The sequence below is a fragment of the Cnephaeus nilssonii genome (genome assembly GCF_951640355.1).
Source record: "Cnephaeus nilssonii genome assembly, chromosome: 14".
NCBI classification, from domain to species: domain Eukaryota; kingdom Metazoa; phylum Chordata; class Mammalia; order Chiroptera; family Vespertilionidae; genus Cnephaeus; species Cnephaeus nilssonii.
The window spans coordinates 67,897,074-67,924,154 of NC_137085.1; the positions used below are offsets into that span (position 1 = coordinate 67,897,074).

Here is a 27,081-nt window from a genome sequence, read left to right on the forward strand (position 1 = left end):
CTTTTCGGTTGAGCCAGTTTGTCTCCGTGGATAAAGCATCAGCCTACAGACTGAAAGGTCCCAGGTTCGATTCTGCTCAAGGGCACAAGCCCTGGTTGTGGGCTCGATCCCAGTGTGGGGCTTGCAGAAGGCAGCCGATCAATGATTCTCTCTCATCATTGATGTTTCTATCTCTCTCTCCCTCTCCCTTCCTCTCTGAAATCAATAAAAATATGCACATAAAAAAGACTGCCTTTTCATTGAATTATAGCAGCATAGCATCCAGTAAGTGCAGCATTTATAATGAAAAGATGTAAGAAATGTTCTATTCTGCATTCCAAAATAAAAGAGCTAGGTAAATATCTGGGAGCTAATGAAGTGAAGAAGAATGAAACTGGTATGAGAGGTTGGAGATTGAAATGATGGAGGATTATGAAATATAATAATTGAAAAGCTTTTAAAATTCTGAAATCATTAGCAATGAGTTTATATACTTAAAACATGATAATTTTAAGTAGGAAATAATCTTTTTGATATTTTAAGAAATTTATCCTAAGTTCATCATTGCCATACATTTGGATTATCACAATGTGTTTGAAAATATGTATGTAAATTCAAACAACATGAATTTAAGTTTTTACCACATCTTATATATAGAAACTCTACTAACTAGAACATGGTTTTACAAAGCATTTTAAGGAAAATTCTTTTTTTTTTTTTGGTCTTTTCTCCTCATAATGACTAATCAGCTCAGAATTTGAATCTGAAAGATCTAAGATTGAGTCTCATATCTGTAAAAATGCATATAAGAAACGGTATCCATTTTATATTATTATAATCATGTAAGGATTAAATGACTTATTCACTTAAAGAATTTGAAAAGGGTTTGGCACATGTCAAGAGCTGAATTAATACTAGGTGTTATTATTAACTCGGATCATTTATTCTTGCTTATACACAATGCAGGATTCTAAAAGAAAGAGAAAATCCAAGTATTTCAAATAAGCAGCAAAAATGTTTATTGCATGTGCTTTGTTTAAATGTGGTTAGGAAACATTTAGAGAAACCGTATTTCAATCCTAATCTTACAACCTCAATTATATTTTAGGCTTAATTTTATTTGCTTATACAAGTTTCAATTATGTATTTCTGTACACATACACATATTCCATGCAAATATAATAACTGAAGTTATAGATACAATTTTGCCACATATTGACATTCTATTGATAGGTAGTATAGCAGAGGTTGCTAATCACCAAACCATCTGTCTCTTCTTCATTATCACACAACTAGAACTCTATTTCCCATCCTCCCTTGCAACTAGTTGTGACTATGTGCCTATTTTAGCTAATGGAATGTGAACAAAAGTGATATGTGGGGCTTGGAAACTTGGATCCTAAAATCTTTTATGCTCTTTCCTCTTGACTGACCAGGCAGTATTTCTGTGTTCCTTTTCTATTCTTTCCAAATAGTTGCTTCCTTTGTTCTTCTGACTTACATGTGATCCTTTCCAATAGAGTATGTGGGTTTTGGATAGGGCAGAGTGATAAGAGGGGTTTGGGGGGAGTCAAAAACAGCAAAGGAGGGCACTTCCCTGAAGACAGTGGAAGTAGTAGCCAAGACAGTAAAGAAAGCTTGAGCACATTCAACCTGGCATTGATTGGGATCATTTATTCACATAACTCTTGCTCAATCTCATTGTCTTACTATGTGTAGCACTAAAATAGCCAGATATACAACAATAAAAATACATCTCCTGTGATAGCTATTCATATCTTCTACATCTCACTATCCTCCAGGCACTTTATACATTTCAAGTCAATGGTGGCATCAACTCCAGCAGGATCCCAATCATCACCAAGGCCTGGTTACTTGTCAAGTGCTTCTCCGGTTCAGATTGGATACTAGGAGCTGCCAGTTCCTCTGTAATATGCAGTGAGTACACAGTCCCTCATTGTGACCTTCAGGAGAGCCTGAAGGTCACAATGTGATAAGCTCCAGAGGACACTGGTAGTCACACATGAACAAGGCAGAGCCTTTCCACCTAATTCATGCCCTGTGGAGTGGAGCGAGTCCCTTCTACTGGCCATCAGAAACAATTGTTTGGGTCTTTTTTTCTAGCAAGATATAACCTTCTATGGATCAAGCCATTACTTTCCAGTTTTTATCTATTATAACAGCTAGCATTTTCTAATACAATCAAGATGTTTAAGATGTTTATGGTTTCAATATGTCAGAATCACCAGAATAAAAATACCCTAATTCTGAAACAAAATATTCATTACAGTGGCTTAAATGTTCCATGATTATTACATATGCATTCTACTTTATGGTAGAAATTTAAATTCTAACTTTATAGTTCTGTAATATTATTTATCCAGAAGATGTTTTTAGATGAATAACATAGAAATCAACATGTGAATTTAAGGACTTCGAAGATTATTTTTTTGGTTCAGTTTAACTAAACTATGGGTTCATCTACATTCTACGTATATTTATAGATTACAAAGCTTGGAATGTGAGTCCCAGTCAGTAATTCTAGAATCCTCTTTCCTGACTGAACAAAGAATTCAAGAATATCATCAGACTCCAACCCAGGACTGCAAGAGCATTTGGACTAGTGATGTATTTTTCCAATTACTGCTTTCAGTGTTCCCTGTCTATGAACACACTGAAGCCATTTAGGATATATTATTCTAGTAAATGAGCACACTGTTCACACACATTAAATTCCTGTTCCTGTGTAGATTGCAAAATGCAATACCTTTATCTATTTCATGTTGGAATTAAAAATCCATATCACAAATTCTTAGAAAATAAACCATTACCCTTTCCTGAAAAATGTAAATTAGAATGAGTATATATATTTTATCAGAAAAGTACTGAATTATATGCACTGTTTTTCTGGGTAATATAGTTAAAATTAATTTATTCTGCAACATATACCTGTATTGAATGTCCTTTAATATTTAAATTAATGGAATTTCAGAAGGTAAAAGTCCCAAGGTCCAGTGCAAGAATAAAGAATGTATTTGTGAGCTGAGAGATCAGGACAAAGTTGCTGGTGGGGCTATCAGAGGAAACAACTAGGTTTTAAGTAAATTCAGAAGATCATTCTCTGGTTTTCATAATGTGTTTGTGCAACATGTTGTGCTGTTGTTGTTATTTTTATTTAAAATATCCACTATGAGTTTTAATACTTATATAGACATGCTACTTCTCTGGAAATTTATTTTGCACATTCCGATTTGGTTCTAAACATCATATTCTTTGAGGCCAGAAACTGTTCTTTCTATAACTGTCAAGAACACTTAAGAGTAAAGCCATTACCTTGTAGATAGTTATAGATAGAGAGATAGATGCATATGGATATGGATATGGATATGGATATGGATATGGATATGGATATGGATATGGATATGGATAAGGATAAGGATATGGATATGTTTAAAGATAAACATGGATATGATTTTTATAGTCATTTTCAGGATGATCTATAAAACTTTAATTCTAAAATATCTAAGTATTGGCAATTAAATTATGTCAAAAGAATGAGACAGCTTCATATTATTAAACTTAACATATAATTCTAGACTAGCTATTGTAAATTAATTGTATCCATTACTTAGTCAAATACTAATTCCTGATAGATTTCAAACTATAAAGTTAATATAAATGAGGTATCATAATGTAAATATAACTTATAGTACATAATCTATACTAATAAAAGGCTAATATGCTAATTAGATCGGGAGACTGGACATCTTCCTACTGTCTGACTTCCTTCCAGACAAAGCCACGGTGGTGAGGGCCAAGGAAGAGGTGGTTAAGGGTGATCAGGCTGGCAGGGGAGGGCTGTTGGGGGCCATGAGGCTGGCTAGAGAGGGCAGTTGGGGGCCATCAGGCTGGCAAGGGAGTGGTTAGGCGGTGATCAAGCCGGTAGGCAGGCAAGTGGTTAGAAGCCAGTGGTTCCGGATTACGAGCGGGATGTCTGACTGCCGGTTTAGGCCCCATAAACCGGCAGTTGGACATCCTCCGAGGGGTCCTGGATTGGAGAGGGTGCAAGCCGGGCTAATGGGACCCCCCGATGCACGAATTTCATGCACTAGGCCTCTAGTCTATAATAATAAAGGCATAATATGCTAATTAGACCGGACGTCCTTCCAGACAACGCTGGGGCTGTAGCCGCAGGATCGAGGCAGCTGCCCGCGGGGGCGAGGGAGGGAACCAGGCAGCTGCCTCGACTTTGAAGGCCTACTCTGGCACAAATTTTGTGCATTGGGCCTCTAGTATGGTATAAAATTACATGTAATAATATTGAAAAATAAATGTAAAAAACTAACAAAGAGTTACCAAGAGAGAACAAAAACTTTTTTTTTTCTGATTTGTTAATATTTGACTCCCAAGTATGTGAAGGCTCTGTCAAGTTCACAAAGGTACCCAAGGAATTAAATCCTAGACTAATGAGTGCTCTAACCCTGTTGTCCGTTGTTAAAGGGGCCATTTATTTTGGAGGAGTGTGCCCCTCAGGTGCTTAAAGAGCCCCATGACACTTAATAGAGCTCAAAGTAGGGAAGGAATTACAGGATTTATTTCCCATGAACATAGCTTGATTAAAGTGACTCTCATCTGAAATGTGCAGAAAGATAGAGAGGCTTTTAAAAAAATTTTATTAAGGTCCAGAGACAGGGTTAAGACCAATGACTTAAATTAGGTAGGGTTGAGGTGGGTGGAGAGAGGAAGAGAAAATTGCAGTAACACTTAAGAAATTTTGGATAGCAATCTAGAGTGAAATGGTGAAGACAAAAGCCTTAGAGAGATTAAACTCTGTCCTTCTCTCATACCCAGGTGCACAAATGTTCATAGTCATAATTTCTTCTCTTTATACAATTTTAATAACTTTATAGATGCATATAGAAAAAAATGATTGTAGACAGAGTTGTTTTCTTTTTCCCCCTAATTGAAAATTGTGAAGTAGGCAAAGGTCTTAGGCATCCATATTTCTTGTCTCTTACAACTACCCCACATACCCATTGTTCAGTGTTTTAATATAACTTCTACCTTCTTAGAACCCAAAGGGACCTTTTTCAGGTGCTGTACCATTCATTCACATCCCCTGTCATGTAAACCTACTACCCAGTAATCCTCAGACTTTACTATATGATAGTCAATACATAATATGAGCTATTTCAAAATGAGAGGAAAATTACTATTTAAGTTCAAAGAGCATTTATTGAGTACCCAATTTTCACAAGAAAATATGACAGGACTGCGGAGAATAAAAGATGAAGCAGTGTGCTCATTTCAAACAGGAATACAAGGGAGAATAAAACATATATATATGGCTAAGTGACCAACCGTATGTCCCTCTGACCGTCCGACCAACTGACGCACACTGGCAATTTAAAAATAAACTTTGACTAGCGCATGTGCAATACATATAAAGCCCTCACTGGCACCAATCACCCTTATCCTATACTAGAGGCCTGATGCACATGGCGGCCTGCCCACCGCAGCTTCCCCTGGAAAGTTGTCCAGTATAATTAGCACATTACATTTTTATTATTATAGAACGGCAGAAAGACCAGTCACTATGATGCTCACTGACCACCAGGGGACAGATGCTCACTGCAGGAGCTTCCCCCAGCCGGCAGGCCCCAGGCCAGCCAAGGCAGGTGCCAGCGGGGCCCCCTGACTGCCATGCCGGTTGTCCCGCAGATCGGCCCTGACTGCCAGCCAAGCCTAGGAACCCTACCCATACATGAATTTCATGCACTGGCCCTCTAGTAAATATTATAACAGAGATAACATAGGAAAGAAACATGTCAAAGAAAGTTAGACAAGTTTCAACAAAGCATTGTGAAAAGCTTCATGGAATAAGTGAAAATTAAGAGGATACTTATATTATTTAAGCACGAAGAAAGAAACCATGTGGGATTAAAGTAGCAGGTGAATACTAGTTAAGGTCATACATAACCTGAGCAATACACACAATGTTTTCTCAATGAGTTTGTAAACTGAGAGTTCAGTGATGGGATGGCCCAGTTCAAGCTGGGTACCTCGCAGCCTTAGAAAGCTGGGGAAATCATCCTGAGTCTCCAGGAAGCTAATAACATTGCATATATATGTCAACTATATGCCACATAAACTTCCTTCTTTTAACTTTCACTTCAACCCAACCCTGCTATGATACCAGGCAACTTCACATCGCATCGATGCAGTTACCCTATCCTGTCCTGAATACTCTCCTCCTAATTTTTTTCCTTCTTCCCTTTATCACACCCATACTTTGCCATCTCTCTGAAATCTCCACTCTGGCAGAATAACTTCCCGTAACTCCCATTCACTAACTTCCACTAAGTATCCTTACTTTTCTCAGAACCTCCATTTGTTCCTAGTCTAAAAGGCTTTTAATTGTATTTCTTTTTCTAGTAGGCTACTCAGCTCTCTCAGTAACACTCTTACCAGCATACTTAGCTCTCATGCCCTTTGTTATTTGCTCTAGCTTTGCAGACAATCTGCAAACAAATTAGTGCAGACAATTTCTCTACTCCCCCCTTCTGAGCAGGCTGGTGCTGCTGAAAAAATTAAATACTCCACTAATTGGTATAATTATAAGTTTAGGATCCCCCACCCTCTGCTGGGTCTTCAATACTGTTCTGTATCCATTTAGTTATACCGTTCACTTTCTCCTAAACAGCTATCCCTCTTCACTCTTCTCAGCCTTTCTATTGAGACTCTGTCCCTTCTACCCTCAGCAGACAACCTATCCTCTGCTTTACAGAAAACAGAGGCCATCATTTAGGGAACTCCTAAACTTTCAGTACCTGAACCTTTAATTAAATATCCCTCTGCTGTCAGAGGAGTAGGAGACTAGGCATTTCCAGGTTAATTTCACTCCTCTTCTCATTGGAGAGTATACAAGCATACACCTCCATCCTCTACCCATTTGTATTCTCAAGCTCTTCTCTCCTCGCTTCTTGGTTTCCACAACCAACATATTAAACACTCCCTAAACCACCTCTAAATTAACCGCTCTCCCTGAAGAGACCAAGTGTCTTCTCTTTCCTGTCTTCTTGCGTGGAATTTTCACCAGTAGAAACCACTCTCCTCCCATTCATTCATCACCCTGGCTAATGTGCATTCTGTCCTGGTTACCAACTGCAGTTGCTCTTAACATACTCATCATGTCTAAAATCTGCTAAGTGTTTTGAGTTCTTCTACTATTTGTCATTTCTATGGCATTCGGATAGTCTCTATTTGTTCAGCCACCCCAGCCACTCCCCTCCGACCCTACTCCTCACTTTACCTTGCCCTTCTGACACTTTCTTTTCCTTTTCTTTTCACGTTTTTTCTTTTATTAATAATTTCTCTTCTCATTTTTCACTTCCTGGGAAAACTCTGCTTTAAAAACTCTATGTTGCCAGGCCAGTGTGGTTCAGTTGGCTGAGCATCAACCCTTGCTTGCACCAGGAAGTTGCTGGTTCAATTCCTGATCAGGGTTCATGCTCAGGTTGTGGGCTCTATCCCCACTAGGGGGCATACAGGAGGCAACTAATTAATGTTTCTCTCTCATCAATGTTTCTATCTTTCTCTCCCTTCCTCTCTATGAAATAATCAATAAAAACACATTTAAAAACAAACACAAACTTTATGTTAAAATTCAAATGTCTCTACTAATAGAAACCACTTCTCCAAGATTCCAGTCCAGAGCTTTTACTGCTTATTAATCACCAGGACTCAGCCATATGAGTCTCAACATGTCCCAACCCAAACTCTCATTTATCTCTCCAGTTCAAAATTTAATTTGGTTAATTGCATGAATTTGGACTTAATTAGACTTATTTAAGGCCTGGCTTCATCTACCCAAGCACCTAATCTTTCTCCATAGTCATTCTTACTCTTTGTCATAGACTCATTTTATGCTTCAGCCACACAATGTCTAATGTTATGCTATACACAGACATTCAAAGTTATTTCTGCAATTCATGCCTTTGCGCAAGTTGCTTATTTGTTCATTCTCTTGACCTTCAAGGCTCATGTCAAAGGTCTTTTATTTAAAGCATTCATAAATTCATTTACTATGCTGCATTAAAATTATGTTTTTATTTAACTCCTTAGAACCCCAGCATGTAAAAACTTCCCATTAGTTGAATACTAAATATATAGTCACATAGTTATAATTCAAGAAATATATGTAGAAGGAACATTATTTGACCTTATTGAGATCTGCATGTATTCTAAAGAAAGTTTTAAGGATAACTCTTCAAGGACAAATTCGTTTGTTTGTTTTTATCATCCTAAATATAAAGGCATCAATGATATAAGAAGGATTGGAATCGGTATGGTCACTTCAGTAATGTTGTGTGCCTTATCTGTTATGCCTTTCCAAGTAAAATGCATTAGTAAGCATAGGTTGCTACAATACAATCTGTCTTTTCATGTGGAATACAGCTTAGACCTGTCCAGAGGGACCCATTAGAGTGTCATCTCTCAGCATGAGGGCCTGCCTTTTGCTATGTACTCATATCTGAGTCCTGAGGAGGTAGACTATTGCTTGTTAAGATGAACAGATTTTTTTCCCCCCACCAATGTCTAACCTTGAGAGCTCATTAAAAAAGCCAAAGTTTATTCATTATGTGTGGGACAGTTTAATATTATACAATTAACATACTTAAAAGAGCATTGTACTGTAGGTAGGTCATATATATAGAAATAGATGTATGGAAAAAAAGTGAGAGACTCTTCATAAGAAGAAACAAAAAAGCCAAATAGCCCAAACATGTTAAATTTTACTTTAGATGTGTTAAAATAAAATGACTATCTGTCCAATGGGAAGGTACCAATAAATATGTGATATATTCCCTGCCTTCATTGAGTTTATGACCTACTAGAAATACAAACTGGTAAGTTAAATTATAACAAAACTTAAAAATAGTCCAGAAGACCTACAAAAGAAATACTCAAAGTCAGTTCATAATAATCATCAAATACTAAATTTGTGCAAGCAACAATTTTTACAGGCATTCATGGGAGGATAAAGATCCCTCCCTTTGGGAAATAGATTTTGTAGACTATGTATTTTGAAATATGAAGGTGTTTTTGTTTGGCATCAAGAAAGACTGAGCTGTATCTAGGACTTGATCTGTAAAATTATGGAGAGCTCGGTTTACACTATTTTCTTACAAATTTCAAAATGGTAGTGCTCTTGGTGTAGTCATTCCCACCTTGAACTTGAAGTAAAGCAGTTAAAAAGTTCAATCAGTCAGTGGTATTTTTTTTTTTTCTGTACCACTAAGGACAGTCTTGGAGAGAAAGTAGACTTTTCTGACAGTGTCATTACTCTGGGAAAAGGGGGCATATCAGGCAAATCAAAAATAAAATACAATTACAAACACTTCTGAAATAGAGAATGTTCAGGAGAGGACAATCTCTATTTCTCTGCCCTTTGGAAGGACACAAGATATCAACACTAAGGAGAGCACTGTGGGTGTGAGGCAGCCTTTGGTGCTGGCTGCTATCTCCTCCTCTAGTCCAGAATGTATCATCACTGTGAGACCCAACAGAACTCTGCTGCTGGCCAACTTCAAGATAAGAAATTCAACCTCTTCTCTGCTCTGAAGGCAAATGCAATGCTGATGTTCACGGCTTTGGGCTAAAACCAACATAGTCAGGGAGCTCTGAAATCATCCACTCTCTACTATCACATGATTGAGTCTGTAGTTCTTAACCATAGGTGAGGATCTTTTAGAAAATACTGATGTCGTGGCCCCATTTCACACAATGAAGTCAGTCTTTTTAGAAGTTCTCCAGGTGATTCTGGCTTCCCCCAAGGTTAATTAAACAGGACAGTAGACCAGTGCTTTTCACATCTTAATGGACATATAAATGTTCAAATGCAGATTTTCATTCAGTAAGTCTGGGGTAAGAACTGAGATTCTGCATTTCTAGTAAGTTCCCAGGGGCTACTGCTGCTGCTGCTGATCTAAGATCCCTACTTAAAAGAAAAATAAATTAACAGACATTAAAAAACCTGGAATCTCAGACTCTCCACTTGAGAAATTCTGATTCTCTCCATAAGGAGCCTTCTACAAATCTGTAATCTTATTTTTTTTTATTATTGATTTTTTAGAGGAAGAGAGATAAAGAAAGAAACATCAGTCAGCTCTCTCCTGCTCTCCAGGACGAGGAATTGAGCCCGCAACCTGGGCACATGCTCTGACTGACAACCAAACTGGCAACCTCCAGTGCCTGGAGGACACCCAACCAACTGAGCCACACCGTCCAGGGCTACAAATCAGTAATTTAAAACAACAACAACACACATTCAGATGATAGGGGCATCATTGTACAACCTTCTCTATATATTAGAACCTCCTGTCTCAAAGTATCCAAGGAGATACATTTGAGAACTACCCCTTGCAGAAGGTGCTAATGTTCTTTGTTATGGATCATGAATAACTGATGACAAGCTGGGCCAGTGTGAGAACAGAATTGTTGAATTCCATCAGGACTGGTTTCTCCCAGAGTATTTCAACCATCCTCCTTTTCATCAAAACGGCCCTGCTGGTTCAGTGGCTCAGATGGAAAATGCTGTTCCCTTCCCTCATTGGAGACCTCCATAAGTCATCTCCCAGAGATGGCCAATCTTCACATGCCTCCATTTCCTCTTTAATAAAGGGAAGATACCATAATAAGTAAGTTGGAATGGTCCACAAAAAATTATACTCTTAAAAACTGAAGAGTAATTTTGCACTCCTCGTAGAGAGGTTATTAATAAGCAGAAGAGTTAGCTTGAAAGAAAGCCTCCTATGAAGAAATGAAGGAAGAGGTGAGGAGCCATATTAAAGCAAGCACAAACATGAAGCCCTTGTTAAAACAGAATAGATGATCCCCTCTCCCCAAGGACAGTGGCAATAGAATACGAATAGCATCCTCTATTGGTGTTTTGGGTATGCATTATGTGCATTCATGTGAATATACGCAGAAACACATACACAAAAAGATACATTAAGACCAATTTTACTCCTATAAATCAGTGCTACCTCAGTGTCAGATATTAGATCTAATTCTAAATCTGTGACCCTGGGCCTCAGCTTCCCATCTGTAAAATGAAAGACTTGGACAGTATATCAGCAACTGCTTCTGGAGTACTTATTATGCCAACTGCGGGGTTAAGTCCTTGGCAAATCATTAATCCTCTTTATGCCCCTATGAGACGCAGTATGCTGCACCTGGTTTTGCAGATAAGGAAAGGGAAGGCACAGAGAAATGACGTTTATTGTCCAAGGGCATAAGTGATAAATTATATTTTGTTCCTGCCCTAGAGAAGCATTCCATCGGCCACTCATTCTGCAGGCTTTATTAAGTCTGCATTCGCACACTCGAAATTAGGATCACAAAACAAACCTGTGGACTCCAGAGCTTGTGCACTTAAATTAGCCCTTTCATTGCCTGAGGAGAAACCCAGACTGACCTGTGGATGGGACCCTCCGATACCGCTATCGCAGGGGAGCAACCACCTAAACAGAAAAGGAACATGAGAGAGACAGGAACCAATCAGTTTGAAAATGTCTCCTCCTCTTCAGAACAGTGTCAGGAAAACAAACACGCAAACAAACAAAAACCAACCGCTGATGTGGGTTGGGAGGATAAAGGGTGGGAGGTTTTGTGGAGGGAGAGGCTCACAAACAGAAAGCCTGTAGTTGGGCTTTCCTCTAACCCAAACTTTTGCAAAGACAATCAGTTCATCTCAAGTTTGGGGCGGGGGTGGGGGGGGGTGGTCATCCAGATCCCGAAAGATATCATTTTAAGAGACAGAAAATGTTTCCAGCCCAGGGCTCTAAATTGACAAGAAAGAGACAGATTGGCTCAATGCTAAAGATTTAGTGTTCTCAGGCAAACTAATTCACAGTGCTCTCCCAAGCACAGCCCACCTTACAATACTTGGGGCAAATAGTTGCTTGGATGGACCTATCATCATTTCAAAATACATAAACAGAAATGAGAGAGAAATTCTGAAATAAAAGCAAAAGAGGAAAATAAGCCTACACATGAAAAGTAAAATTAGGTGTATATTTTTCAGATGAATACTCCATGAAGCAGAAGAACATTTAGAAGGCAACAGTTTTGCTTGCTCAAGGTAGTAGAAGAAAATACAGGTTCAAATAACACAAACATAAGAAGCATACACAATAAATATATTTATGTACTTTTGTCTCTTCCAGAAAAGATAAGAAAAATGGAGAACAATGAAAAGGGCCTGATAGTCTATGGCCAGACCACCCTGAATGCACCCAATCTCATCTGGAAAGAGCTTGCTAGAGTTGAGAAATAAGTAAGAAACAAAATTCTATATTTAAATATCATTAGAAATAATTAAGTATTTAACTAACTGCAAAAATACTCAGCAATGGAACAGGTTGAGTAAATCATGCAGAATACAAAGAAAAAGGTCACAAGATTAAAAACAGGTAGAAAATATGGTATTCAACATAAAAATGCAATGTATGTAAAAATATAAGTTATAATCCTAAATACAAGAGAACTATCAATATATACAGGAAAACATCCACAAAGATGATAGATTCTCTCAACCAAAAGAAAATCTCAATCCACAGAGTAAAAGAGCTTGCTATGTACAAGAGAAAAAAGGCCTGCTACAACATGAATGTAATAAACATTGGATTGCAAAGATAAAGAAAGTAAAGGGCACATTAGCTAGAGAAAACCTAAAGAAATGTCAAACACATCTGTTAGAACAATAAACATAAAAGTGATAAACTCACCCATTAGAAGGGAAAAGGCTCTTAGATTCAAGTAAATAACAAAGAGAAGAAACACATATTAAAATAAAAGAAACTTAAAAAATTTTCAAACTGTTAAAAAAAAACTTGAAAATTTAATTTGGAAAAAAAAACCTGAAAAATTAAAAATGGAGTGTGTTTGTGTTGTGTGTGATATTTCCTCAAGACAAAACTCAAGAGTATAAGCACTGAAAGAAGAGAGTTGGATTTTCATTTGTCTATTTTTATTTGTTGTTTTGGAAATATATAACCTAACTTAGTAGTGTTGCAAAATTTCCATATCAAATAATATAACATGTGGCAAAATATTTGCATATTTGTATACAGAAATGTACATTAATTGATTCTTCATTTTATGTGCTACATGTGGCATTAGTCTTTCTATGTTGCATATTGACTTTAATTTTTCAGATGATGAGCAATGATTTGGTCCTTCATGAGGTGGTGCCACTTAGACAAAATGCCTGTGATAGCAGTGTCTCCATTTTATATTTTATAGCAGTGTTTGGGAGTTAATTTAAATGCTTCATTATTTTGTTCTTATTACTTTATGAAAATGAGTAGAAAATGGAAAAACAAAAATGTTAATATAATCAAGACCAAGATTGCTTGCTGAATTGAGTCTACAAGACAAATAATAAATTACAAAAAGTAGAAAAAGAGCAATTCACATTTTCTGGCCACAAAGGGATAAATTTAAATTTGACAACAAAACCTCATCAGAGCTTTTTTCATTTAAGTACATTACTTCTGTATACAAATGTGAAGGATATTAGTAACATTAACGAACAGTCATGAAATGCTGAAACTAGTCTATTGGATAATCTCTGTAAAAGGCAAGATGTAGTATGGATTATCTGGAACAATCTTTTAACTTGAGGATTGAGATTTTAAATTATCTCCATTTAAAAAAATTGACAGGTGCATTGTAGATAAGTGGATAGGTTGCTACAGACAAGAAATATTTTGTTGTTGTATCTAGATTTTTTAATGTAATAAACATATTTTTATGTAATTAATATTATCCATATAATTAAAAACATTACAATTCACTTTTGAAATGTGCTTCTTAGAAAACAATAGGCTACTTTGGAGGTGACATGAAGCAGCTGAATGAGATTTGGAGTGAGAAGTTCAGTGTGTGACCCTAATTTCTCTCAATCTGTCTCCTGCTATGCTAATCCTTCCTGATGGGAGTAAGATAACAGATGTGAAGATGAACTGAAGATGGAACATCTCTCTGTGGTGTAAAGTGTCTTATTATATGAGTTTTTGCTAGAGCCTAACGAAGGAGAGCACTCAGTCACGGGAACTGAACATAGAGGGTACATGGGTCTTGGTGGCTGCCTTGCTTTTCTTCCCACAACTACACTTTTTCCTTCAAATTCAAAGCTAAGAGCCTGCTTATGAGGAAACCCATATTAAGCTGCAGGCCTTTCAGAGGTTTTTGAGGCAGATTTTTTTTTTTTTTAATGTCTGGCCCACTGAACATTACACTGTAACCGTTAATGCTTTTGCTGCCTTCGATATCATTGCTTTAACTCCTCCACTTATAAGAATTATCTGTCACTATCCTAATGCCATAATATGAAACAATCTACCCACTCCACTGTCTGGGAGATTCTGGGCTGCTGTAGTTGCTATTTTCAAGAGACCAGCCCTGGAGCCCAGCAGGGTTTCAAATGAAGACCTACCAGGCCCATGGGCACATTGGTCAGAAGATGTGAACCCTATAATGAATACAAATTTGCCTCCAGATACAGAATATTAAGACACTATTAATACTCACTTAAATAATATTACCGGTAATTTGCCTAAAAGAGAATGATCACGTAGCATCTCCATAGCTTGGACTCCAGCCTTAGGATGCTAACAGCACTCTTTCCATCGTCACCGTCTGCATAAACCAGAGTCTTGAGAAAAGGATTTTAAGACATCAGTTTGCCACTCCAAGTATTATTTCCTTCCCTTTACCCTCCAGTTAGCTGGGAGAGAAAGGCCATATGTAGAGACACAGGCCATCTTTGGCTGTAAGGTGATAACATTGCATTGGCTCCTTCTGTCTTTCCTCTGAGAAGGAAGGTTATCTCACTCACTAGAGAAATCTCACATCACAACGTGGTGTAGGAAATTGCTGGTGGCATTAAGTGCACTTATGGATATTTGTTGAGTTCCTTTACTCACTAGCATTTACCGCTAACCCAAAAATTACAGAAGGATGAGCCCCTACTCATCCTTCTGTAATTTTTGGGTTAGCGGTAAATGCTAGTGAGCGTGTCCATCTGCTCTACCCTTTTTCACCTAACGCACTAGGATAAGTCACCTTGTGAGCCTGACTCATTTTTCATTCTTATAAAATTGCGAGTGTCACTGGGGTTGCAGTAACCAGCCCAACTTCCCCTCTATCACTTCTGCGATTTCTATCATTATTCAAGTTAACGTCTGCTCTTCCCAGGAGAGTCAAATTTGCACACTACCCAGCCTCCAACCAGAAGGCTCTTTCTGCAACATGGTGAATGCATCAGGATGTCACTGCCTACACACTGAAGATGCCCGTTCACATCCTTATTCTTCGGTGACAAAGACACAAGAGGAGGAAGAGTCTTTATGGAGTAGCCATCGCGTCCGAAGCACTGCCATTAAGGGGTAGGAATTTCACACGGATTATCTGTGCTTACCTTCATAGCAGGCCTAAGAAGTGATGTTGGCATCTCAGCCTTTCAGAGGAAAGAACTGATAGACAGAATGTTATGTATGTAGCTTCCCCAACGTCACCTAACGGCTAGGTGGTAACATCAGAACACAGACATAACCCTGAAGACGACATACTATTTTTTAACCTAGATTTTTGAAAATCTTAGCACACAATTGACAAACACTAGAGTAAGTCTCAAATGTGCCTTCAATGAATTTTGACAAATGCATACACATGTCTAACCCAAACCACTATCAAGATACGTAAAATGACCATTCCTCTGGAAAACCTTCCTCTTGCCTCTAAACCCCGCAGGCCACCCCATCAGCAACGGCCGTTCTGATATTCCCACAACACAGAATTCACTCTGCCTGTTGTAGAACTCCTATCGATTGAATGATACGGTGTGTGCTCTTCTGTGTGTGGCTTATTTCACGTAGCATACTTGTTTTTATGTCTTCCACATTACTGCATGCTTCTGAGTAATATTCCAAGTTATGAATATACCGGTTTGTCCATTCTCCTATGGACGGACATCTGGGCTGGTTCCAGTTTTTTGTCTTTCTGAATTTTTTTTTTTGGCTTCTTCCTAACAACTTAACTACCTATCTTATCAAGCATTACACTCTTTCCAGGCCATTGTTCTGCACTATTCTTCCCCAGAACTCAGTGAGGCATGTGATCTAATGGAAGGACGGGGGAGAAAGGAGAGGGAGGCCGGGTGGAGAGAGCGGATCATCCTTTCTCTGCTCCACATGGCATCGCACAGGCAAATTACTCAGAAGCTCAAAGTCAAGTCTAGCACTTAGTAATTTCTTTATTTATGTATTTTAAAAATCAAGTTAATATTTTGGAATCAGCATTTATAAATACCTTAATTACCATATATAACAACTTTTAAAAATACTTTTATATTTGATGATGCTTTGCCTATTAAAAATCTTTTTTTTTTCTCTTTAAGCGTATTTAGTATTTCAAATTACGAATATGGCCATGAGGTGGTATTTTTTAGGTTTCTATTATGTTAAATAAAGCTACTGTAACATTATAAATTATTCTAAAATCACATGACAGTTAAGAAATTTTCATATTCCTTCCTAACAGTACATATTTTCTAATAATAAACATCCCTATATTTAAATATCTGGAAATTCGTTAAAAGAAGTAACAATATTAACACATTGTTTGCAAATCTAAGATCTGTAACAACATTTTTAAATTTTCACATCTGCTATCTTATCACAGGGAAAAAAAAGATCTCTCTACTTACAAAAGGTAAACTTGCCAAAGAGTTTCTAGAAAATATTAAGCAATCACATATTTGAAGGAGAAATATAACCAGTATTCCTTGCAATGCACAGTCTTATATTTTTACTATGAACAGAACGTCTTACATTCCTTAAACATCATCCAAAGTCCTGTGGTCTCTCTCTCTCAAATATCAATCTGAGGTGCAACAGCAAAACTAGCACAGATTTCTTTTTTCTTCTTCATAATTTCACAGGTAGATTTGTTCTTACTCTAAATATTAGCAAGCTCAGCCCTAACCGGTATGGCTCAGTGGATAGAGCATCAGCCTGCGGACTGAAGGGTCCCAGGTTCGATTCCGGTCAAGGGCATGTACCTTGGTTGCAGGGCACATCCCCAGTAGGGGGTGTGCAGGAGACAGCTGATTGATGTTTCTCTCTCATCGATGTTTCTAACTCTCTATACCTCTCCCTTCCTTTCTGTAAAAATCAATAAAATATATTTAAAAAAATAAATATTAGCAAGCTCAGTACACATTATTTTCTTTCCTAGTTACGTCATGAACTTTTCCTTCACTTAAAGCACTTTCCGGCTTTTCTCTGGCATGTCCGAATTGCTAGCATCACTGCTCTTGCACTTTGGAGCCGTTATAAAGCAAACGAAGATTCACTTGACACAAGCACTGTGATACCACCAGTCAATTTCATAACCAAGACAGCTGCTAAGTGACTAATAGCAGGTAGCCTGGATTCACTGGACAAAGGAATGATTCATGTCCCAGGCAGGATGGAGTGGACAACGCAAGATTTCATCATACTACTCGGAATGGTGCACAATTTAAAACTTATGAATTGTTGATTTCCATCATTTTCCATTTAATATTTTCAGACCACAGTTGACTGCAGCTAACTAAAACTGCAGAAAGTAAAACCATGCAAAAGGGAGACCACTGTACCTCTTCCTCTCTCTCACACACACATAGTCTCTTTTTCAAAGCTAGCAATAAAAGAAATCAAATTAATACACACATTCATTTGAATATACTTTTAAAAAGTCTGATAATCCTAGACATGAACAATTTATAACACAACTTTGACATCCAGATAAGTTAACATTTTAGTATATATAAACTTTCCATAGGACATGCTATTCATGAGGCCTTATGATGTTTTCAAACATTCAGAACTCTTTGATTAAACATTAAACTGAAGCCCAAATCGCAAGAGTAGCATAATCCTATAACAAAATTTGACAAGAGAAAACCACTATAGCAAAGTAAAACCCACTGCATATTAATCTCACTTATAAACATATAAGAAAAGACTCTGAAAATATTATCAAATTATGCAAATATGATAAAAATAATGGACTATGATCAAATTTGGTTTGTTCCCAGAATTCAGGGGAGGTTTAAAATTAAGAAATATTAATATAATATCTTACATCAAAAGGTCAAAAGACAAAAATCTGGTATTTTCAGTAACACTCACTAGAACAGGGGTCCTCAAACTTTTTAAACAGGGGGCCAGTTCACTGTCCCTCAGACCGTTGGAGGGCCAGATTATAGTTTTAAAAAAAACCATGAACAAATTCCTATGCACACTGCACATATCTTATTTTGAAGTAAAAAAACAAAACGGCAAAAACACCTGCATGTGGCCCGCGGGCCATAGTTTGAGGACGCCTGCACTAGAAAATAGTATTTTCAGTAGAGAAGTTATTTTTGATAATACAAAGTAACTGCCATTGTTTAAAATTTTTTATTCAACCGAAGTTCAAACTTAATTACTTAACATAAGAAGTAATAACAATCTGAAATCAAAAGCCAGCATTATACATAAGGGCACCATTGCCCAAATTGTTTTCTGTCAATTTTAATACATCTTATCCATCAAATATGCCTATGTTCCAATGGACATGGAAATGGTGATTTTAACAAATGATGTTTTATAGCAGTTTCTTTTGCATATTACTTAACATTAAGTGTGTTTGTTGCAGAAGTCAGTGTGTCTAAAATTTACTTTTTCTTACTTGACTGCATCTATTCACCTCCAAGCGAGCCCTTTGAGCACCAGTTTTCCAAAAAATATGTTAAAACCAATTTCATAGTAAAGTTATCCCTAGTAAATCCATGAAAAGATAAAAATGCCCACATGCCACTATTATAAACATTGTACTATGAATGTAGCTGAGTTTTCTTAACAAAGAAAAAGTATCAAACATTGTAAAGGACAGATCATCTTTGTTGCAATGATTTCATTATACGATTTAAAGGAAACACAAGAATATCAACTAAAAAACTGTTCTATATAATAAAAGCCTAATATGCAAATCAACCGAATGGTGGAATGATGGGTTGCTATGATGCGCACTGACCACTAGGGGGCAGACACTCAACACAGCAGCTGCCCCCAGCCCACAGACCCCAGGCCAGCCAAGGTGGGTGCCAGCGGGGGCCACCCTGATTGCCCCGCTGGTTGCCCTGCAGATCGGCCCTGATTGCCGACCAGGCCTAGGGATCCTACCCGTGCATGAATTTCATGCACCGGGGCCTCTAGTTTGGAATAAAAACAAAAGTTTTAAAACAAACAGAAATGGGGCGACTGGACATTATAAAAATCTATACATATGTTACATCAAAAATGTAAATTTTGGGGTAAACTGAAAAATAAAAACACATCAGAAATAATAAATTGGAATAAATTTTCCCAGATTTTTGCTCTCAAATTATGAAGACCTTACTAGAGAGATTTGAATATGTCATAAATATTTAAGGACACACTTTTTTTTAGAAGAAGATAGAAATTCAAAAGATAGAATAGGATGCCCATAACAGATTCAATGTTAAATAATTGAGTACATGTTAGAAATGGCACTTCAAATAAAAAATAAGAGGATGACTTATCCAATAAATCAGGTTGGCACAATTTAAGAGTTCTGTATAATACCTGCACATAGATATTTCAAAAGAATTTAAGATCAAAAAGAAAGCAAGTAAAATATCTTGAGAAATATGTAGTGAAATATTAATTCTTAGAGCTGGACTTGTATTTCTAAGCATAGATGCAATTTTTATTAAAAAATCAAAAGTAGTCTCATTGAGAGTCCATAAAAGTGAAAAAAATATATCTGAATACTTAAAAGGCAAAACCTATTCCTTAATCTATTTCGTTTCAAATAATTATTGACTTAACATCCTCTATAATGTTTCAGAAATTATCTACCTGGAAGGCACCATAGGGAAGTTCCTCTGCAGTTCATTAAGATTCAGGGAAGACAACCTTGTTTTTCAGAGGAGTTTTACAATGGATATTGAATTGGTAAATATGTTTATTAAAGTGGTTGATTTTTTAAAAGATTATATAAAGAATACATATGACAGAATAATAATGTGGTTGTTAAGAGCTTGGCCTTTGGAGAAAAAAACAAACACATCAGTTCAAATCTCAGCATTTTCAAGTATTATCTACGTGACCCAAGGCCAGTTATCGAACCTCCATGAGCCTCTGCTTTTGTGTTTATAAGATAAAGAGAATAATATTACCTATCTAATTTCTTTGATGTAAGATCAATGAGGTAACATAAATAAAGCACTGAGCACAGTCCCTGACATGTATTGAGCACAGATAAATGGTAGCAATAGTGAGATCATTATGAAAGTGCACTCTGAAGTCCACCAGCCTGTGTTTGAATCCTGGTCTGACCATTTGCTAGCTCTGTGACCTGGGAAACTTCTTTAACTTTTCTTTGCCTCACATTTCCCCCTTTGTAAAATGAAGAAAATCATGATATTTACCTCAAGGTTGAGATAAGAATTAAACTGAATTAGGAAAGTATTTGAGATATAGTAACTCCTTAAAAAATGGTAGCTATTATTATAGTTGTATTGAATCAATCTCAATATTATGTATTTTTATTTTATCTTTACTAGAGGCCCAGTGCACAAAATTAATGCACAGGGGGAGGGGAGGTCACTCAGACCAGCTTGCATCCTCTCCAATCTGGAATCCCTCTTGTAATCTGAAACTACTGGCTCCTAACCCTCACCTGCCTGCCTGCCTGATGCCCCTAACTACTCCTCTGCCAGCCTGATGGCTCTAACTGCTCTCCCCTGCCAGCCTGATTGCCTTAACTGCCTAACTGCTCTCCCCTCCTGGCCTGATCCCCCTAACTGCCTATCTGCTCTCCCATCCTGACCTGATCGCCCTGTCTAACCGCCACCTTCTCCCTTCTGCCTTCTCCCTTCTGCCTTCTCTCGTGGCGCCGCCCACCCTTGAGTCGCCTCAGGCTGGTCCCACCTTCTCCCGGCGCCTCCCTGCTTCTGCCTCATCTCAGGAGCAACTCCCTGCTTAGGTCCTCGTTTTCCCCCCATTCACTCTTCCAACCCACTCCCGTCCCTCCCACCCCAGGCCCTCACCACCCATTGTCTGTGTCCATGGGTTATGCATATATGCATACAAGTTCAATAGTTGATTTCTTTGCAGGTAACTTTAGCAAATATTAATAGAAAGAAAGCAATCTAATAAAGATTTAACCAGAAGTTAAAAACATGGAAGAAAAACCTATATCAGTCCTGTAGCTGCTTTTATTTTGGGAGGTAGGAAGCTACCGATATCCCTACTTCCCAGGAAGGGTCACTGGCAGGTATGCACATGCTACAGAAGCAAGAACAGTCCTTCTCTGCAATTGTAAGAGAGCAAAGACTTGGTCTGTCTTGCGGGTGGTGCCAGGGTTCTTATGGAGGACTAGGGTGGGCCTTTCAACTGGAACTCTCTCCACCCATTTTTGACACAATTCTAGACATGTTGATATCTCCAGTGCTACTCCAGGGGAAAAAAAACAAAGAATATTGACACCTGTGGGTTCTAATACACTCTCAGTTTACACCCCAGTTTCCCTGCAGATGGCATTTCCGTGTGTATTTAACAGCCTGCATGTGATTGGCACTGACCACTTTCTGGAAAATGAATAAATTCCAATGATAAAATGATCATTCACAAAGGTTCATTTTATTAAAATAATTTTTACTACTTAGAATGTTTAACCCAACAACCTCTCCTTATTAAGAAAGAATCCATATTGTTAAATAAAATACTGCAAGGGAAAAGGGGGGGGGGGGAGACATAGCAAAACAAGTAGCCATTGTTATGAAGTGGTTCATTACTAAAGTACTGTTTGTGCTGAGAGGAGGAAGCACAGCCACATGTTTTCCCTGAGTTCACAAGATTGCCATCCTGATACACTAGTCTTAATCACCTGGGGCTCTCACAGGCTTCCAGACTGTCTTTTCTATGTATAGTACCGAACTTGCTTAGAGGTTCCTAAAGCGTTTATTGTTTTTGGTCCCAGACTGAATGCTGAAGAAAACTGGGTATTTTTATGGACTCTTTAGGAAAATATATGTTTAATATTTTTAAGCCCCCTTAAACCTTTGGCAGAAGTATAGAACAAGCTGTAATAAATACTAAGATTAAAAATAAGTCAAAACAGCCGACCCAGTGTGGTTCAGTGGTTAAGCGTTAACCTATGAATCAGGAGGTTTCTGGTTTGATTCCCAGTCAGGGCACATGCCTAGGTTGTGGGCTCCATCCCCAATGTGGGGTGTGCAAGAGACAGCCAATCAATGTTTCGCTCTCACATCATTGTTTCTCTATTCCCCTCTCCCTTCCTCTCTCTCTAAAAATCAATAAAAAATTTTAAAAATATATAGATGTATATATATATATATATATATATATATATATATATATATATATGATAGAGAACCTCAAGTCAGTTACTATGGCAGTGCAGACATTTTTAAGAAACCTTTGTCATAGCATGTTTGTTTGTTTTTAAAGAAACCACTTCAAAGGAGGTAGTAACTGTCCCAAGGCCATTAATTACACAGTGGAAGAAAGAACCCTAGGAATGTTTTAAATTTGTGAGCAGATAACCATATTACAATGAGCAATAGACTGTCACAAATGAATATGTGAAGACTTTGATTATTGTAATCAAATATAACAACCAAACTAATCGGATGCATATTAATGATACGGGTAATCGTTATTGTTTACACAATGATTACTGATAATTGCTAAAGAATTCACATAAATTACTATAATTAGTATTGTTCTTACACAGTCAAACTAAATATTTCTAGGATTATCTGAAGACAAAGAAAAGGGAAAGCAACTAGGAAAATGGGATGCTGTTTTAATGGGAACCAACATTTAGGAGGAACATTGAGATCATGTAGCTTAACTCTCTCTTTATACTAATGGTCAAACTAAGATTAGATAATGTAGTTATTTGGGTTACCTGACTTCAAAGTTCAATTTTTAAAACTATATTTCTGGCATTGAGTCCTTGGCTCTGGAATCTGTAGAATTTAGACTTTCCTGTTTTATCAAGAAAGGTTCTGGCAGTCAAGGGAACAGAGGAAAATAAACTTTCTTCTCTTTTTTTTTTTTTTGTTTTTGTTTTGTTGTTGTTCTCTAAGAACAACTCTAGTCTCATCTTCTGTGGATGGAGAAATCAGGTGGAATATGCCAAGATTCTACGTTCTTTTCAGGGACTCCTAAACCAAACTTCCATTGGAGGGGAAACACCCGCCCAGAAGACTGGAAGGAACAGAGAAAACTGCTATGAGAATGCACTGTCTTCCGTTCATAATGTGGAGGGCCGAGGAGTCCTTCTGCCTGCGCAGAGTCTGAGGACCTTTGGAACTGCCTCTCTAGTTGCCAACCTGGTCCACTTTCCCCACTGTGCCACTTTCCCAGTGGGAAGAGCAATGATTTTTAGTGGGAAAAATAACAGGTTTGGAGTCAGACATACTTGAGTCTAACTGGCTCCTTATTCTTGCAAAAGTGACCTTTTTTGAGCCTTAGTTTCTTCACCTGTTATGTGGCAGAAATAATGTTTACCTCATAGAGTTCTTGTCTGAATTAAATGAGACCATGCTTATCAAGTTTAATTGTAGGGTTTGGCACATAATCTTTGGGAGGCAAACTGCAATGGACTCGAGTCTCGCTGAGGGCACCAACATCGCAAGCTCATGACCATTCTTTCACTGTGGAAGTGAACAAAGGCATCAGGAAGTCCAGCAATACAGTCAGTCTCCCTCATGACAAAGAAGAGGCTGGCTCTCTGACGGCTGTGAATTGATTTCTCAGACACACTCAGCATGCCCCTCCTCAGGGAGTTTGCCTTTCATGTTTCCTCTGTCTGAGTAGCTTACCAGTGAATCTGCAAATAAATTTGGGGCAGACTGACATCTTAATATTTAGTCAGCTAACTCATAAATATGTTATATCACTCCACTAATTTGGGTCCTCTTAATTTCTCTTAGCAATATTGTATAATTTTCAGTGAACAAATATTAGACCTCACTTGTCATAGTGCCCCTAAATATTTCATATATTTGATGCTATTGTAAATGGTAATTGTTTCAACTAAATGTTAGTGTTAATTACTAGTATACAAAAAAAAAAGTGGTGGATTCCCTAAGATCAGGGTTCTTTTCTTCTAGAAAAGACCCAATTATATGCATGCAGGTTCCATCTGGCCTCCATGTCATCCTGTGCTACTTGGGCTTGCGTTTACCTGTATACCTGTTATGATACCTGTGTCAATATTTTGCCATGAATAATAAGTCCATTGTCTCTGACTCTGGAGTCTCATTTCTTTTGTCAGTATCCACAGAAATGATTAGCTCTCCCACACCATTATACTTACTGAAATAGCATAAAACCCATGTTATAGTTTACATTCAAGAAAGAATAATCATTACATAGTAGTGCTTTTATTCAACTGAGCTAACACATGTCGTAGCACTTAGCAAAATAGACTTCATCCCACAATAAGCTATAAAATAGATATTGCTAAATTCACTTGAAAATAATAATATTGAGACTCAGGTGTGAATAGTCTGAAAATATTATGTAAGTATTAAGCTCTTTTGGCATCAGAAGGTGGAAGTTTGGCAGGGCACCAAATACAGGAAGGATGGCCCTTTAAATAACCTTTCTTGGTAATTTTGCCAAAGACAGCTGTGGTCCTTGTAGAGACCAAACAAAGTTAATTTCCAGTCAAATGGAAGAGCCAATGGGTGTTAGCTCTGTAATAATTCACTGGGAACCTGGAGGCCAATGACAAGGAAGTGCTGCACTCAGAGGACGCATGATGCTCCACATGATTATTCATGCCACCGATTAAAGGGAAACACACACAGAGCTACACCATTTGTACTGTGTCTACATGTTCATGAATGGTGGACATGGATTTTCCACAGAAGAAATTTAGTATAAATCTTCTCTTTCCATTGAATATCCAGGTTGTTTTTCAAAACCCCTAAGATATAGTCAGAAGTAAGCAACTCAATCATTTATTTTCCATATTTGCCAAGTTGACAATAATGAATGCTTGAGGCTGAGAAGAAATTTGGGAACCTTTGAGTCTGGTCCCTAACTCCGCACAGGTCCCATCCCTCCTCACCTTACACGTGAGGTACAGGTACTCACCTGGCCTCTACGATGAAAACAGTGATGACTTGGGAGTATGAGACCTAATTTTGCTTTCTGGCTCTCCCACTGCCTGCCTCTGTGTCCAGGGCAAGGTATTTAACCTCATAAAAGTGGAGATGATAATACTCGCTGGGAAAGGTCGCCACGCCTGGCGTACAGTAAGTACGCAGTGAATGGGATGCGTCATTAACACTTCCAGGTCACAAAGCACTTCATTGGGAAGCACAGGCTGTGATCTGGACACTCCTGATATATCACAGTATAATCAGCTGGGAAGCTTTCTTGTCCTGTGGTTCAAAAGATTACCCAGATGAACAATTTGGGAGAGGGTTAGGGAAGTCCTTACAGGTCTACACTTGCACGGTAAGAGTGACCCTGGGAGAAATAGCTCCAGGGAGCAGGGTGCCCTTGACCTGGAGCTGCAGTATTACTTAGCATCTCAGGGCTTCTCTAACACCATCCTTTGACCTAAAATAGTACAGTCTCTCTCTCTTTTTTTTAATCTTCAGAGAAAAGTATTCCATTCATTCAGTTCTTACCTATTTTTTGAGAAAAAGAGAGAGGTAAGACAGTGTTGCAAATGTGAAGGCATAATCAAGGAGGCAAATTAGCTACTCTCTTCAGAGCCAGCCCTCAAAGGAAGATTATGTCCTGAATCAGAGCAGTTAATATCTTACAGGGCAATTAAGCCCAAGCTGCTTACAATTCTGAGAATAGGCTGCAATCTCCCCGAGCACAGAGGGGTCTGGGAGAAGCTTTCAACTTCTGTATTGCTCTTTGGGGTTAATTAGCCCTAAATAGGAAAGCAAATCTGGGGTCAGGAATGGAAAGGTGATAAGGGAAAGAGAGTATCTTACAGGTTAAGAGCATCTACTTTGAAGCAGAGAGAACCAGCTCCTAACAAATCCTGGCTGTGTCACTAGTAAGTCAACAGCCTCTTTCCATGCCCTGGCAAGAGAGGGAAAGAATACTTCCTGTGAGTGTTATCTGAGTTAAACAGATAATGTGTGGAAATCACTCAGCACTTAATAAATATGGAGTAAAAGGGAGATTAGATTTATTTGAGAGTAAATTTCAAAAGCAAACATTTTTGCAATACATGAATTTCTAACTTTTGCATGAGTTTTGATATTTTCCCACTTAACTTTTATTAAACAAGAACATATAATCATCCTTTCCCCTACACTTTATATTATTTTTTTAAAGGCCCTCTTTATTGAAGTTTACACTATGTGCTTATTTCACCAAATTCTGACGTTCTGCCAAGACAATATTATCATTCTCATTTTACAAATAAAGAAATTGATGTTCATCTGGGTAAACATCTTGCCTAAAGTCACTCATCTAGTAGGTATTCGAGCTTGGGATACCTGAGGGTAAAAGTGTAGATTTTCTCTGGACAATTGATATCGAACAGGCTTTCCCAAACTTCCATGAATCCCTGAAGGTACTTGCTAGAAACATAAATTCTGAAGAGTCACTCAGATCCAAAGCCAGGGTGGGGCCCCAGGGAAGCTGTATGCTTAGTGAACACTCCAGCTGACTACTCTCATCTGCGAAGTTTGAGGAAATACCGTCACAGAATACAGAGATCAGTGCTCTGAGCCTATTTATTTTACTAGGCAACTGTTTCAGTACTTTTTGATACAGATTTTAGAATATTAAATTTCCATTGATGGCAAGTATAAAAATCAATGTTGAGTTTTTAAGAATACTGGAGGTATGGCTATTAGAAATACCCACAGAATTTCAACAACAAAATTAATACTGTAAAACATGTAAGGCAAATCATGCAGTCATTTCACTTTTGCACTCTTCTTAAAGATTTTACCATGGCCTCTGG

At 37.9% G+C, this 27,081-nt stretch overlaps 1 protein-coding gene across 13 annotated transcripts in view; it reads right to left on the bottom strand.

The window, feature by feature from the left end:
* The window catches only part of LINGO2 (leucine rich repeat and Ig domain containing 2), a 1,264,400-nt gene that overhangs the window by 769,637 nt on the left and 467,682 nt on the right, over positions 1–27,081 (bottom strand). For 2 of the 13 annotated variants that reach the window (XM_079791163.1, XM_079791174.1), the window contains one exon: positions 11,459–11,504. The exons of the other annotated variants lie outside the window; for them this stretch is intronic. The gene's annotated coding sequence lies outside the window, so the exon portion shown is untranslated. The remainder of the gene's footprint in view (positions 1–11,458; positions 11,505–27,081) is intronic. 13 annotated transcript variants of the gene reach the window in all.